This window comes from Cebus imitator, unplaced genomic scaffold (genome assembly GCF_001604975.1).
Source record: "Cebus imitator isolate Cc_AM_T3 unplaced genomic scaffold, Cebus_imitator-1.0 Scaffold5, whole genome shotgun sequence".
NCBI classification, from domain to species: domain Eukaryota; kingdom Metazoa; phylum Chordata; class Mammalia; order Primates; family Cebidae; genus Cebus; species Cebus imitator.
The window spans coordinates 9,756,124-9,769,286 of record NW_016107320.1 but is presented as its reverse complement, the minus strand read 5'-3'; the positions used below and the strand labels follow the sequence as shown (position 1 = coordinate 9,769,286).

Below are 13,163 nucleotides of genomic sequence, written 5' to 3'. Positions count from 1 at the left end.
CCTTCAATTAGAAATGCATTCCAGGAAAATAAGACTATGTTAAATGAATGTTCGGATAGTTCTTAAGACATAGTCCCTATGATTAAGAAATATATATAGTAAGAAAATAGGGAACATATCAAAATAGGTATTAAAGACAATGTGCAAGAATTATTAAAAGTAAAGGTGAGCCACAGATTAGAAGAGATCAAGGAAAGATGACTTCTACCTACAATGAATAAGGAAAGTGCTGTGATCAAGGTGATCCTTTAATTGACAAAGGATTGGGGCTTGAGGGTGATTTTAGGGAACCATTCCACTCACGCTAAATAATAGGCAAATATTTTTAAAGACATATGGAAAATTAATCTCAAACTCCCATTCAGAATGAAAGAACAGAGACCAGGTAAGGCAGCCAAGACCCTCCGGAGGATTTTATTATTTCTTTTACGATGTGGCAAAAAAATTTCCCATCATTCAAACTAAAACATTCAAGGCAGTTTTTCTTAAAGATTTGAAAACAGTAAATAAACAATTTATTTTAATAAATTGTATTCCTTGGCACGCATTGGCTCATGCCTGTAAACCCAGCACTTTGGGAGTCCGAGGCAGGCGGATCATTTGAGATCAGGAGTTCAAGACCAGCGTGGTGAATATGATGAAACCCCATCTCTACTAAAGCTACAAAAATAGCCTGGTGTGATGGTGTGCACCAATAATTCCAGCTATTCAGGAGGCTGAGGAGGAAGAGTCGCTTGAACCTGGGAGGCAGAGGTTGTAGCCAGTGGAGATTGTGCCACCGTACTCCAGCCTGGGCGACAGAGTGAGACTCTTATCTCAAAAAATAAAACAACAATGACAACAACAAAACAACCCTTTGGCAGGGCGCAGTCTCTCACACCTGTAATCCCAGTGCTTTAGGAGACTGAGGCAGACAAATTGCCTTAGTTCAGTAGTCGAAACCACTAGGCAACTTGGTAAAACCCCATCTCTACTAAAATAGAAAAAAAAAAAAATAGCTGGGCATGGTGTCAGGCACCTGTAATTCCATCTACTTGGGAGGCTGAGGGGAAAGAATCGCTTGAATCTGGGAGGCAGAGGTTGCAGTGAGCCAAGATGCAGCCACTGTACTCCAGCCTGGGCAACAGAGTGAGACTACCACTCAAAAAAAAAAAAAAAAAAAAAAAAAGAGAGAGAAATTGTATTCTTCTGTAAAAGGACCATATGCACATAGCTTATCTATACCGTACACTCAAATGCTTGGCTACATATAATAAACTATGCTTTCCTTCCCTGAGACACGAGATTGTTGCTTACATGATAGTAAAGATAATCTCAAAGAATCCTAAATCTGATGTTTCTTCTTCAAAATTATTGTCTCCTTAATGACAAGATACACACTATTTTTGAATATATAAACAAACTGTCTAAACGTAAAAAATAATATCTGTGAGTGTAGATGCAAAAGGCCTGGAAATTATTCTTTGTTACCAAAAGCGGTACATTCTCCTCCCGGATGATATTTAAGTCCTGCCAGCATCCCAGTTGCTCACTCCCTGTTCCCCACCCAGATATTTGCTCTTGTAATAGCCTTGTTCTTCTTGCAGCAACACAATTCTCTCCAACAGCCTCCTATATCCTTGTAGGCAATGGGCTGTGTCCATCCCTATCAGCACAAAGGATGCAGTGAAATAGATCTTTAGGTACATACCATGTAGTGAAAGGCCCAGGAAAGGGGTTTTGACTATGACAGGGCCCTAGTTACTTATGAGCACCGTCTGATAAATCACCTAGTAAGACCCCTACTGCCACTTTGCTTCTGTGCTGCTGTAGTCTGATATTTTTCAAAGCAAAGTCCACGCAGCCATTAAAATAAATAAGGAGACCATTACTGACTTCCAGTCTCTTCACAGAAAAGTAAGTTAAGAACACCCACACCCGCACGCACACACACATATACATATACACACACTCCAAGACCAGTGACAGTGAAGATTTCATCAGCTGTCTGACAAGAAAATATTTAATTAACTTTCCTGCCTGTCTCTCCCTGCATGAGACAAACAAATCAAGAAGTTTTGGAAGAATAATTAATTCAAGATGTAAAAGCAGCATCAGATTAAAAAAACAACAACAACAAGAGACGGAAGCAGTAGGAGTCTGGAGTGTTTAATTTTCATGAAACAGCCCTTTGCTAAGAATTTCGCCATCAAGCATGCCTCTGAGGTCAGGACCCAGCAGGTCCTAATCCACCAAAATACATACAATAAACTCCAAGGTCCTAACAGAGGGCCACATCAGAAGGTGAAAATATGCTTTTGGAAATGAATGCATACAGAGTGTTAAAGCAGCTCTCCAATCTCATCTTCGGAAGTATGTAGATTGGGAGTTATTTTCTCAATGGTGAGGATGGATTCAAAATATTAAAAATAGACTATATCCTGGCCTGGTACAGTGACTCACTCCTGTAATGCCAGTGCTTTGGAAGGCTGAGGTGGGAGCGTTGCTTGAGGCCAGGAGTTCCACGCTGCAGTGAGCTATGACTGTGCCCCTGTACTCCAGCCTGGGTGACAGAGCAAGACCCCATCCTTACATAAAATAAAATAAAGAAAGAAAGAAAAAGAAAACAATTATTTCTCTTCGGCCAATTTATGTGCACAGAGGGGCTCTAGCCCCTCCTCCTCTCTATAAATACCCCTACCCAATGGGAAGAGATGTAACTTTCTTAATTGATGAATTTGGAAGAAGTACTTGAGCATGCTTAATTCTGCTCCTGCTCTCTACTTTTGGCCTTATCTTGTAAGCAAGAAACTTCTATTTTCTGATAGACAGTTCCTCGCCAGGGAATGCTCGATTTTCCTGTTTTTCCTGTCATAGGGATGAAGCATTAACAAGATCAATGCATCACAGGTATTACATCACATTCCCCAGATTTACACTGTTTTGTAGTAATAAAGCTACTATTTTGTTCTTTGTCTCTCTGGTGTCTACATCTTTCTCTCAGTGATTTTGGAATTTGAAAAAGGATGTATTTATTGGTATCACAATACCTCTTTCACCTGGTAGAAGGAATGTTTAGATACCAGCTATGGTTTAAATGTGTCCTTCGGAGTTCAGGTGCTGGAAACTTAATCACCAGTGTTGGGAGGTGGGGCCCAATGGAGGCGTTTAGGCCATGAGGGATCCACCCTCATGTACAGATTAATGCTGATTATGAAAGAACAACGTCTGTGGTATTCTTTTACAGCAACACAAAATGAGTCGAGGCAATACCATAAAGATAATTTCAATGATTTTGTTTTCTTTTGCTACATTAATAGACTCTTAATAACTTTTTGACTTCAGGCAAACAAGGATAAAATTAAAAGGAACAGTCACACAATCAGAAATCGTTCTTTTTAATATGTGTCGATTTGAAGTTATAAAAATTAGAAAATTGTCTTAGGGAAGAATTCTCAAATGGAGGGTTGTGGTTTAAGAAATCCTACACGCATTTACAAGAAATGTCAGACTGAGAACAAACTGCCATTTACTTCCTGTATCCTCTGTCTATTACATTTTCATTAATAGCAGTTTGAAGAAATTTGCATATTTTAGAAAAGAAGCCATACTTGCCAAGCTTTCTGCGAGAAGAGTCGTTTGATTCCCTGGTGACATCTTTAATAATAGTTTGTTCTCCATGCACTGAAAACAATCCTGCTCCTGGTGGCCTCAGGGCTTCTCTTCTGACTCTGATTTTCCTCTCCCAAAACCTCTAGATTAGCTGGCTTTGCAGATCCCTTATGCCAGGTCAAGTCTAGTCAACCTCTTTCTTCCCACTACATGTGGTGCTTTTAACCATCTCCTTATTTTCAAGCTTTATTAATCAGAGACAATTCTTTTTCTTCCTCTTTATATACCAGACATGTATAGACAATAACAACCTCCTCCTAACATTAATACCTCAAGCACTTCTGGGTATGAGTCTAGGCCGTCTACAAGTGACTGCTTCTGCTATGTACCCAACACTTTAAAAATGTTATGATACTTATAACAATACAAAAGTACATAGGCACAAGGTTATTCCCTGCAGCATTCTTTGTAAATGCAAACTATTAGAAACAGCCCAAGTGTCATACGTAGAAGAGGGTTTGGGTAAACTAAGGTGTAGCCACACAATAGAGAACTATGCAGCAATAAAAAAGAATAAGAAGATACCTTATTAATTAAGACGGACAAATTTCTTGGATGCATTTTTAAGTGAAAAAATTCAAAACACATACGAATATCTGTTATATGCTAAGAAAATATATGTGTAGCTAATAACATATGCAAAATAAATACAAGAAAGATAAACCAGAGAAAGTGAGATAAGTTACTTAGGTGGGGAAGATGACATTAAGGTAAAAAGAATGAGTAAATGAAAATGGGATAAAAGGATTGAAGTTATAAAAATTAGAAAATTGTCTTAAGGCCGGGCGCGGTGGCTCAAGCCTGTAATCCCAGCACTTTGGGAGACCGAGGCGGGTGGATCATGAGGTCAAGAGATCGAGACTATCCCGGTCAACATGGTGAAACCCCGTCTCTACTAAAACTACAAAAAATTAGCTGGGCATGGTGGCACGTGCCTGTAATCCCAGCTACTCAGGAGGCTGAGGCAGGAGAATTGCCTGAACCCAGGAGGCGGAGGTTGCAGTGAGCCGATCACGCCATTGCACTCCAGCCAGGGTAACAAGAGCGAAACTCCGTCTCAAAAAAAAAAAAAAGAAAAAAAAAGAAAAAAGAAAATTGTCTTAGGGAAGAATTCTCAAATGGAGGGATGTGGGTCAGGAAATCCTATATGCATTTACAAGAAATGTCAGACTGGAGTCATACTTCTCTGAGTACAACTTTTGTTATGGTTCTGACCTGTAGAACATACATGTATATATACACATATAGTTATGTGCATATGTGCATGTGCATATGTGTGTGTTTGTATTATATACACATTTTCTAACCATATCTATTGCAAGCGCCTAGAAGCAATAATATCTTTGTAGGCATAAGCACACCTACCATCTGGATCTTGATATCTAAATGCAATTTCCCAAATAAAAAAACCAAGACTCTTTGGAGAAATAGCTGATTTCAGGGTTGAGTAGAAAAAGTACAAGTTGAGCCCAGAATTTTTGTCATTCCAGAAAGTAAACACTCAAAAAATGATGGGATCAGTTTCAAACAACTCAGAGTCTAATTTGACATAACTCTCAATGGCCAAATCTAGGAAAATTCAAGGAAAGAATATACGATGATGGAAAGAGGTTATAACCCATAAAATACAATAGATATACATGAGTCCATGCTGATATAAGTAAATAAGTGAATGAATAAATAAGGAAGAAGAGATAACTCTTCCTTGCAGTAACATTCCAATTAACATGCAAGAATAATGAATAATAATTCATCTTTAGGTGGTCAGTACATAAGGGCTGCAGACAGGCATTGTGGGTAGATAATAAAATTAGTGGACAGAAGTATGAGAAAAGGGACATTTTTATGGTCTCGAAATATCTCACCATAAGACATTCATTACAAAGAAAAAATGGTCACCGTACAGTGATAAAATCTGGCAGACTCATCTTTATCAAGTGATCAAAATTAATGTCAGTAATAACAAACCACAACATAAAGTTCTCCCTGTTATGTTGCACTGAGGAAGACTCATCACGCACTCATCACAATGCTACACATTAGGTTGCATTCTTTCCAAAAATGTGTGATCTCATTCTAATCATTTATAAAAATCAGCCAAGTCCAAATGGAGGGAGAGTCTAAAAAGTAAATTGCCAGTACTACAAGATTCAAAAGTATCAAGGTTGTGAACAATGAAGAAAGACTGAGAAACTACCACAGACTGGAAGTCACTAAACAAACTTGAAAACTAAACGCCCTACCAAATTCTGAATTGGATCCCAGACCACAAAAAAAAAAAAGGACATTAATGGGAAATTTGATGAAATTTGAATAATACATATACATTAGTTTGCAATCTCTAAATTTGAATGATATCAATGTTAGTTTCCTGCTTTTGATAATTGTAGTATGGCTAGGAAGGTTGTTAACATCGAAAGAAGCTGGATGAAGAAACATCAAGGGAAGCTGGATGTGTTACTTTTACAACTCACTAAGTCTAATATTATTTCAAAATAAAATTCTATAAAATTCTATACTTTATTCTCTCATTAACACTATTCTGTAGTTATTACTACCCCTACTCCATAAATGAAGAAACTGTGACCCAAAGAGAATGCACTGATTAAGATTACTAAACAAATGAGATGCTAAATCTGAGTTTATTTGAGTACTATGAACAAGTACTTTTAATATACTACACTGCTAAATCTTTCTTTGGTTATTTAATTCTAAAATTAGATGAGATCACTGTCAACTCTTTTCCTTGTGATACAGACAATAGTAATAAAATATTCCTGCTTTAGATAGAAAACAGAGGCCAAGAATAATTGTGTGATATTACAACAAATTGAAGAGTGATTGGTGACTTCCAAACAGACCTGGAATTAAAACCAATTTACCAAATTTATCAAAGAAAACGGTAATATCTCTGGAATCTTTATGGTCTACATTAGATGATATATTCTTTTAGTGCAAGGGTAGTCATTTAATGTAGAGCATAAAGATGCTGTTGTCTACCTTATCTTAAACTGCTAACATTTTTCAGGGATCTACTATATGGCAGACCTTTATATACAGTGTTGAATTTCATCTTCACAATCTTCCCTGAGTTAGGAACCAACATAATCTCCATTATCTCAGGAAGATAGGTGATGGGCTAGGTAACTTGTCTGATGGGAAATTTAGATCCAGACTTTTCATCTGATTACAGAGCCCATCCTCTTCCCAACTGCACAAAATAGTCAGTGTAAATGGAGGATAAGTACATTTAACTGTAATATGTTGTTCTCATCTCTTTTTCCTTTGGTATCTTTGAAAACTCAATGCGCTTCTAGGACACAATTGTGAATGCTGGTTTCTTGAAAAGGTCAGGCAGTGCCCCTGAAGGTGCATTTTTCCATCACACACCATGCAAGCATATCTCTTCCAGCTCTGTCCTTTATTGTTATGGATTTCCTATAATTTCAATTATGTTCTTTTTTTTTGCAGCAGGTTAAATCAGATTTGAGGACAATAAAGGGTTAATGAAATGATTTGGTGTAATTACTCATTATAAAACACCTCCCTTTTGGTTGAGGCCTTCTTTGGAATAGAAAAATAATTCTCCTTGGGCAGCAGCAACAAAGGAAGCTGATAAAGGAAGGGAGAGCTGCCTATTCTTTAGTGATTTTTATCGCAAATGGAAAAAGCATGTTACTTGTCAAAAATGCTATTAGGAAACTCACTGAAAGATGAAAAGTGGGACCCCAAAAAAAAAGACTCCCCTCCCAAAAAAAACACAACAGCCTGCTTTGCTCTTTCTCATTGCTGGGGAATGTTTGTATTTGCTTGTTTAAAATGACAGTTTGAAATGTAAGACAGAAAATGCCTGGTTGACAGGAGTCTTTGTTTCCTACTCTCCCTATTGTATTTGCATGCACTGTATATGTATAAATCTTGCGAACCCTCCCTCCTCCCCTCTGCGAAGCGTCTTGATAATGATGTGATTGGAACGCTTAGAACTCAAAGTTGTATCTTAATTGAAAGAGAGAGAAAAGGAAAACATTTAAAAAGACAGCAATAATAAAAATCTGGGCTTGTCTTTTACCTAAAGTAAAGTGGATTCACTCTATACTTAATCTTTATTACACAGTCATTTTTGGAAGGTGTTTTGGTTGATGCCTGTCTCCTTTTTCTACAGCAAAAAGCATTTCTATAACTCAAGCTGTTAAAATCATGGATAGAAATGCCAAGGTTTTGGGGTTTTGCTTGCTTCCAGTGTGGAAGCATGGTACATCGCCTCCCACAAACCCTAAGTCATCACATCCCCTTTTCCACTGATAAATTGGTGATCATTGAAGCTGCATAAGAAAGCAAAGATTAAAGCAGGAAATCTCAAAAGATCTGTGTGCTTCATATTTTAGACAGCTTTCTGCATGAAACTGCTAAGGCGTAGATGGCAAGAAAACACTGGGTTCTAGTTGTATTTCAGCCCTTATCTGGTTTGAACACTAGAAAAGCTTCTTGCTAACAACTTTACCATGAGTCCCATTGCATTTCAGTCTCTAATTTAATAGGTGCCGTCCAAAAAAGCAAAGCTAATCATGACATTTCCCCATACAAAAGCATCTTTTAATTACCTCAATTCAAAGAATAAAATTAAAATTGTTCAGATAGACATTTAAGGCCCTTCACAACTGCAGCCTTTTCTAGAACCTTACCACCTGTTTGTCACCTTTGACAGCCTTTGAAAAGTAGAATAGGATGATCAGTATCCTCTGACATGACTTGGTAGATTACTAGGTGAGTCAATATGATTATTTTCCTGGAGTTTGTGTTAGGAAATCTGGAGGGAAATCATTAAATTGTTAACAGAAAAATAAGTGGACAGATATAGAGGTAGATCTGAATTAATACTAAGGAGTTAGAATAGAAATTGAGAAGCTTTGCTGCAGAGATTTCTAGGGCTACTTAGGATTCAAATGACTGACTTGTTCAAGCTCAGAGACCTTGGTTTTGCTGCTGTTTCTGCTCCTTCTCAGCCTGGATGCTTTGTTTTGCTTGGTTTCCCTTCAAATCTATGCATACGGCTGAAATCCTTGTTTACTTATTTCCATGTCTATCCTTAAAATAAACTCTACATAGTTCAAGGTAGCCACAGTTGATTATTGAAGAACATGGGAGTCAGGGTTGCTGAACTCCCAATCCTGTGCAGGCAAAAATCTGCATACAACTTTTGACTCCCCAAACGCTTAACTGCCAATAGTCTACTGTTGACTGGAAACCTTATTGATTACATGGAGTCAATTGTCAGATGTTTTATGTGTTCTATATATTATATACTATATTCTTACGGTAAAGTAAGCTAGAGAAAAGAAAAATGTTAAGAAATTCAGAAAGTAGGTTGGACATGGTGGCTCATGCCTGTAATCCCAACTCTTTTGGAGGCCAAAGTGCATGGATCAAAGTTCGAGAACAGCCTGGCCAGCATGGTGAAACCTGTCTCTAGTAAAAATACAAAAATTAGCTGTGCCATGGTGGTGTGTGCCTGTAATTCCAGCTACTCAGGAGGCTGAGGCTGAGGAAGCGGAGGTTGCAGTGAGCCAAGATTGCACTACTGCATTCTAGCCTGGGTGACAGAGAAAGACTCTGTCTCAAAATAAATAAATAAATTAGAAAGTAGAGAGAATATATTTACTATTTATTAACTGGAATTGGATCATCATAAAGGTCTTCATCCTCTTGATGAAGGCTGAGTAGGCTGAGGAAGAGGAGGCAGAGGAGGAGATGGTCTTGCTCTTTCAGAAGTGGCAGAGGTAGAAGAAAATCTGTGTGAGTGAACACTTGTAGTTAGTTCAAATCCTTTTTGTTCAAATGTCAACTGCATAGTGAGCTTCTCATTACCCAAACATCGCCAGCACTACCAACTTAAGCTCTGCCAACAGGAATGAAATGGTAGATTGACCCTAAACTAACTTCCCTGGAAAATACTTTTTTAAAAGTTCTGGGTCCTGCCCGGAGCTTTTAAATCCTGTCCATTGGAAAACCACATTGTCCCCCAGACAGAGCTTGGTTCTACTCTATTTCACCATGTATTTTGCTTCTCTCTGTTACAGCATGTAGGGAATTCTTTGGGCTGCTACAACTACAAACCACCGCTTGGTGACTGGAGACAGAGGACATTTCTGCTCTCACACCCTTTAGGCCTGAATTCAAAAATCAGTGTTGGTAGGAGCACACTCCCTCTTAAGGCTCTAAGGAAGAATACTTCATTATTCCTTTTGGCTTCCAGGGGTCCTGGCACTCCTTAGATTGGGAAGCATAGCCCCAGCCTCTGCCTCTGTCTTCATCTGGCCTTCTTCCCTGTGTCTTTATGTGTCCCGTCTTCTGTCTTTTTAAAGGACATTAATCATCGGATTAAGGGACTGCCAAAATCAAGATGATCTCATATGGAGATCCTGAACTTAAGTACATTTGCAAACATTCTGACTCCAAATAAAGTCACATTTTGCTGATATACATGGTCATATCTTTGGGGGACCACAATTCAACCTAATACAGAGCAGTTACCACATTATTTTATAGTTCACTTGGCTTTTCTTTGAGACTACAGACCCTCAACTGCAAGACTCATACCTTATTTTTTTATATCCTGGTATTGAGCAGTATCTGGCACATAGTTGAAATTCAATGAATAACACATTGAATAGACACATGAATAAAAATATTAAGCACTTGTATCTATATTTCTAGGCTTTAGTTTCCTAATACTTAAAATGAAATCCTTACTTTGTTTTTCTGTCCACTTTTGGCATTTGATTAGTAGAATAAACAGCCAGAACACTAAAATTTGGGCCTCTCAACCTTCCAGTAAATCTTTCTGAAAAGATCATCCCTTATAGTCTTTGATAATTTAAGAGAACTATCTCTAAAAATAAGTCTTTTTTTTTTCTTTAAGTTGTTCTACACAATGCTTCCTTTGGAGGTAAACCTACATACAGGATCAGCAATATACATTCAATGCCCTTATGGTGATACATGTATCTTATAAGTCAAAAAACTGGGACTATAATCAGATAGGTAAGAACATTTTTATGGCCATAAAGCAAAAGAATATTTTGAATCAAGTGTAGTTGATACTATGCTCTACAGCCCAGATTTCTCCTTCAGAACTGAGACAAATATTCTGCCCACAGATGGGAGTAGCTGTGCAGATGACAGATGAGTCACTGTTAATGCCCTCCATGAAGGAGAACATTCTTGCCTAAATCATGATCTTCACTGGGGGCAAAGCTCAACCAATGACAGGCCACTTGTGGGGAATGGTACAGGGTCTAAAGGCCCAGCCTCCATTCCTTAGGACAGGACACTTCTGAAAGGCCACCTTGCCACCAGGGAATCTTATGGGATCAAAGTTTCAGCGAAAATTCTCCTTTGGCTTAATCGTATTTCCAGTCAGGCATCAGTCCTGACGGCATCCTCCAATATTTTTGGGTACGTGTCTCTGCCCTACAGTTGCTTTATTTTGAGCCTACACCTAAGATACCAAGCCTGTTCCAGAAGATCATTTAGCATATATTCTGTTTAGCTTTAGACTTTTTTAACTTAGTTGTTAATTTTATTTAACTGAGACATTGTAAGTGTACATATCGAGGGGGTAAAATTTGATGTTTCATTGCATATCTATGTTTTACAATGATCTTTCGGGGTCATTAGTGTATCTATCACCTCATACATTTATCATTTCTTTGTGGTGAGAACAGTCAAAAACCTCTCTTAGCTATTTGGTAATACACACTAGTTTACTGTTAACCGTAGTCACCCCACTGTGCAACACAACACCAGAATTTATTTGTTCTATCTACTTGTAACTTTGTACCCACTGACCAACCTCCTTCCATCCTCTCCTTAGTTTCTCCCCTTGCCAGTCTCTGGTAACCACTCTTGAACTCTCTGCTTCTACGAAATCAAGTTTCGTTTTGTTTAATTCTACATATGAGTGAGATCAAGAACTATTTATCTTTCTGTGGCTAGCTTACTTAGCTTAATATAATGTCCTCCAAGTTCGTCCACGTAGTCACAAATGACAAGACTTCATCCATTTTTATGGCTGAATAGTATTCCATTATATGTGTGTGTACATATATAGATACCATATTTTAGTTATCTATTCATCTGTTGTTGGACACTTAGGTTGATTCCATATCTTGGCTATTGTAAATTATGCTGCAATAAACGTGGGAGTGCAGATAATCTCTCAACTTCTAATTTTATACTCTTTGAAAATATATGCAGTAATGGAATTGCTGGATCATAGGTAGGTTTTTAATTTTCTTTTTAATTTTCTGAGCAACCTCCATACTATTTTCCATACAGTTGTACTACTTACAGTTCCCCCCAAGTGTGCAAGTAACCCCTTTTCTCCACATCCTTGACAACATCTATTTTCTTTTATGTTTTTGATAATAGCCATTCTACTTAAAGGGAGATGGTACTTCATGGTGAATTTGATTTGCAGTTCCCTGATGATTGATTACTGATGGTAAGCATTTTAAAAACATTCCTGTGGGTGATTTGTATGTTTCTTTTTCTTTTTTCTTTCTCTTTTTTAAATTAATGTTTATTAAGGTCTTTTGCTCATTTTAAAATCAAGTTACTTGTCTTTTTGCTATCTAATTGAGTTTCTTATGTAGTCTGGATATTAACGCCTTGTTAGATGTGTAATTTGTAAACATTTTCTTTCATTTTGTATATTTTCTCTTCTCTCTGTTAATAGTTTCATTTGTTGTACTTTTTAGATTGATGTAATCTCATTTGTCTATTTTTGTGCTTTTGAGGTCTTGTTTAAAATATCCTTGCTCAGCCCAATGTCATGCAATCTTTCCCCTGTGTGTTTTCTTTCATAATTTTCATAATTTTCCATCTTACATTTAAGTCTTTATTCCATTTGAGTTGTTTTTTCTATATGGTGACAGGTAGAGGTCTCATTCTTCTATATGTAGATATCCAATTTTTCCAGCACTGTTTATTGAAAATATTGTCTTTTCTACAATCTGTGTTCTTAGCAACTTTGTTGAAAATCAATTTGCTGAAGATCTGTGAATTTAATTCTGGGCTCTCTGCTCTGTTCCACTGATCCATGTCTGTTTTTATGTCATGGTTACTATATGTCGGTAATATATTTTGAAGTCAGGTAGTTTGATGCTTCCAGNTTTTTTTTTTTTTCTGAGGATTGCTTTGGCTACTCAGAGTCTTTTGTGGTTTTATATTAATTTTAGATTTTTTTTTTCCTATTTTTTGAAGACTGTTCTTAGAATTTTGATAGGGATTGCATTACATCTGTAGATCTGTTTGAGTAGTTTTAACTACCATCACTTTAGTTATTTTAACAATACTAATTGCTTCAATCCATTCCTGTGGGGCATCTTTCCATATTTTTCTGTCTTTTTAAATGTCTTGCATCACTGTTTAATAGTTTTCAGTGTAGAGATCTTTAGCCTCTTTGGTTAAATTTATTCCTAGGAAGCTTAATTTTTGTGGCCATTGTAAGT

At 37.3% G+C, this 13,163-nt stretch overlaps 1 long non-coding RNA gene across 1 annotated transcript in view; it reads right to left on the bottom strand.

Annotated features, from left to right (window-relative positions):
* Positions 1–8,335: 8,335 nt before the first annotated feature.
* The window catches only part of LOC108309210, a 40,081-nt gene continuing 35,253 nt past the window's right edge, over positions 8,336–13,163 (bottom strand). Inside the window, exon 3 of the long non-coding RNA XR_001827226.1 lies at positions 8,336–8,458. This is a non-coding gene — a long non-coding RNA (uncharacterized LOC108309210). The remainder of the gene's footprint in view (positions 8,459–13,163) is intronic.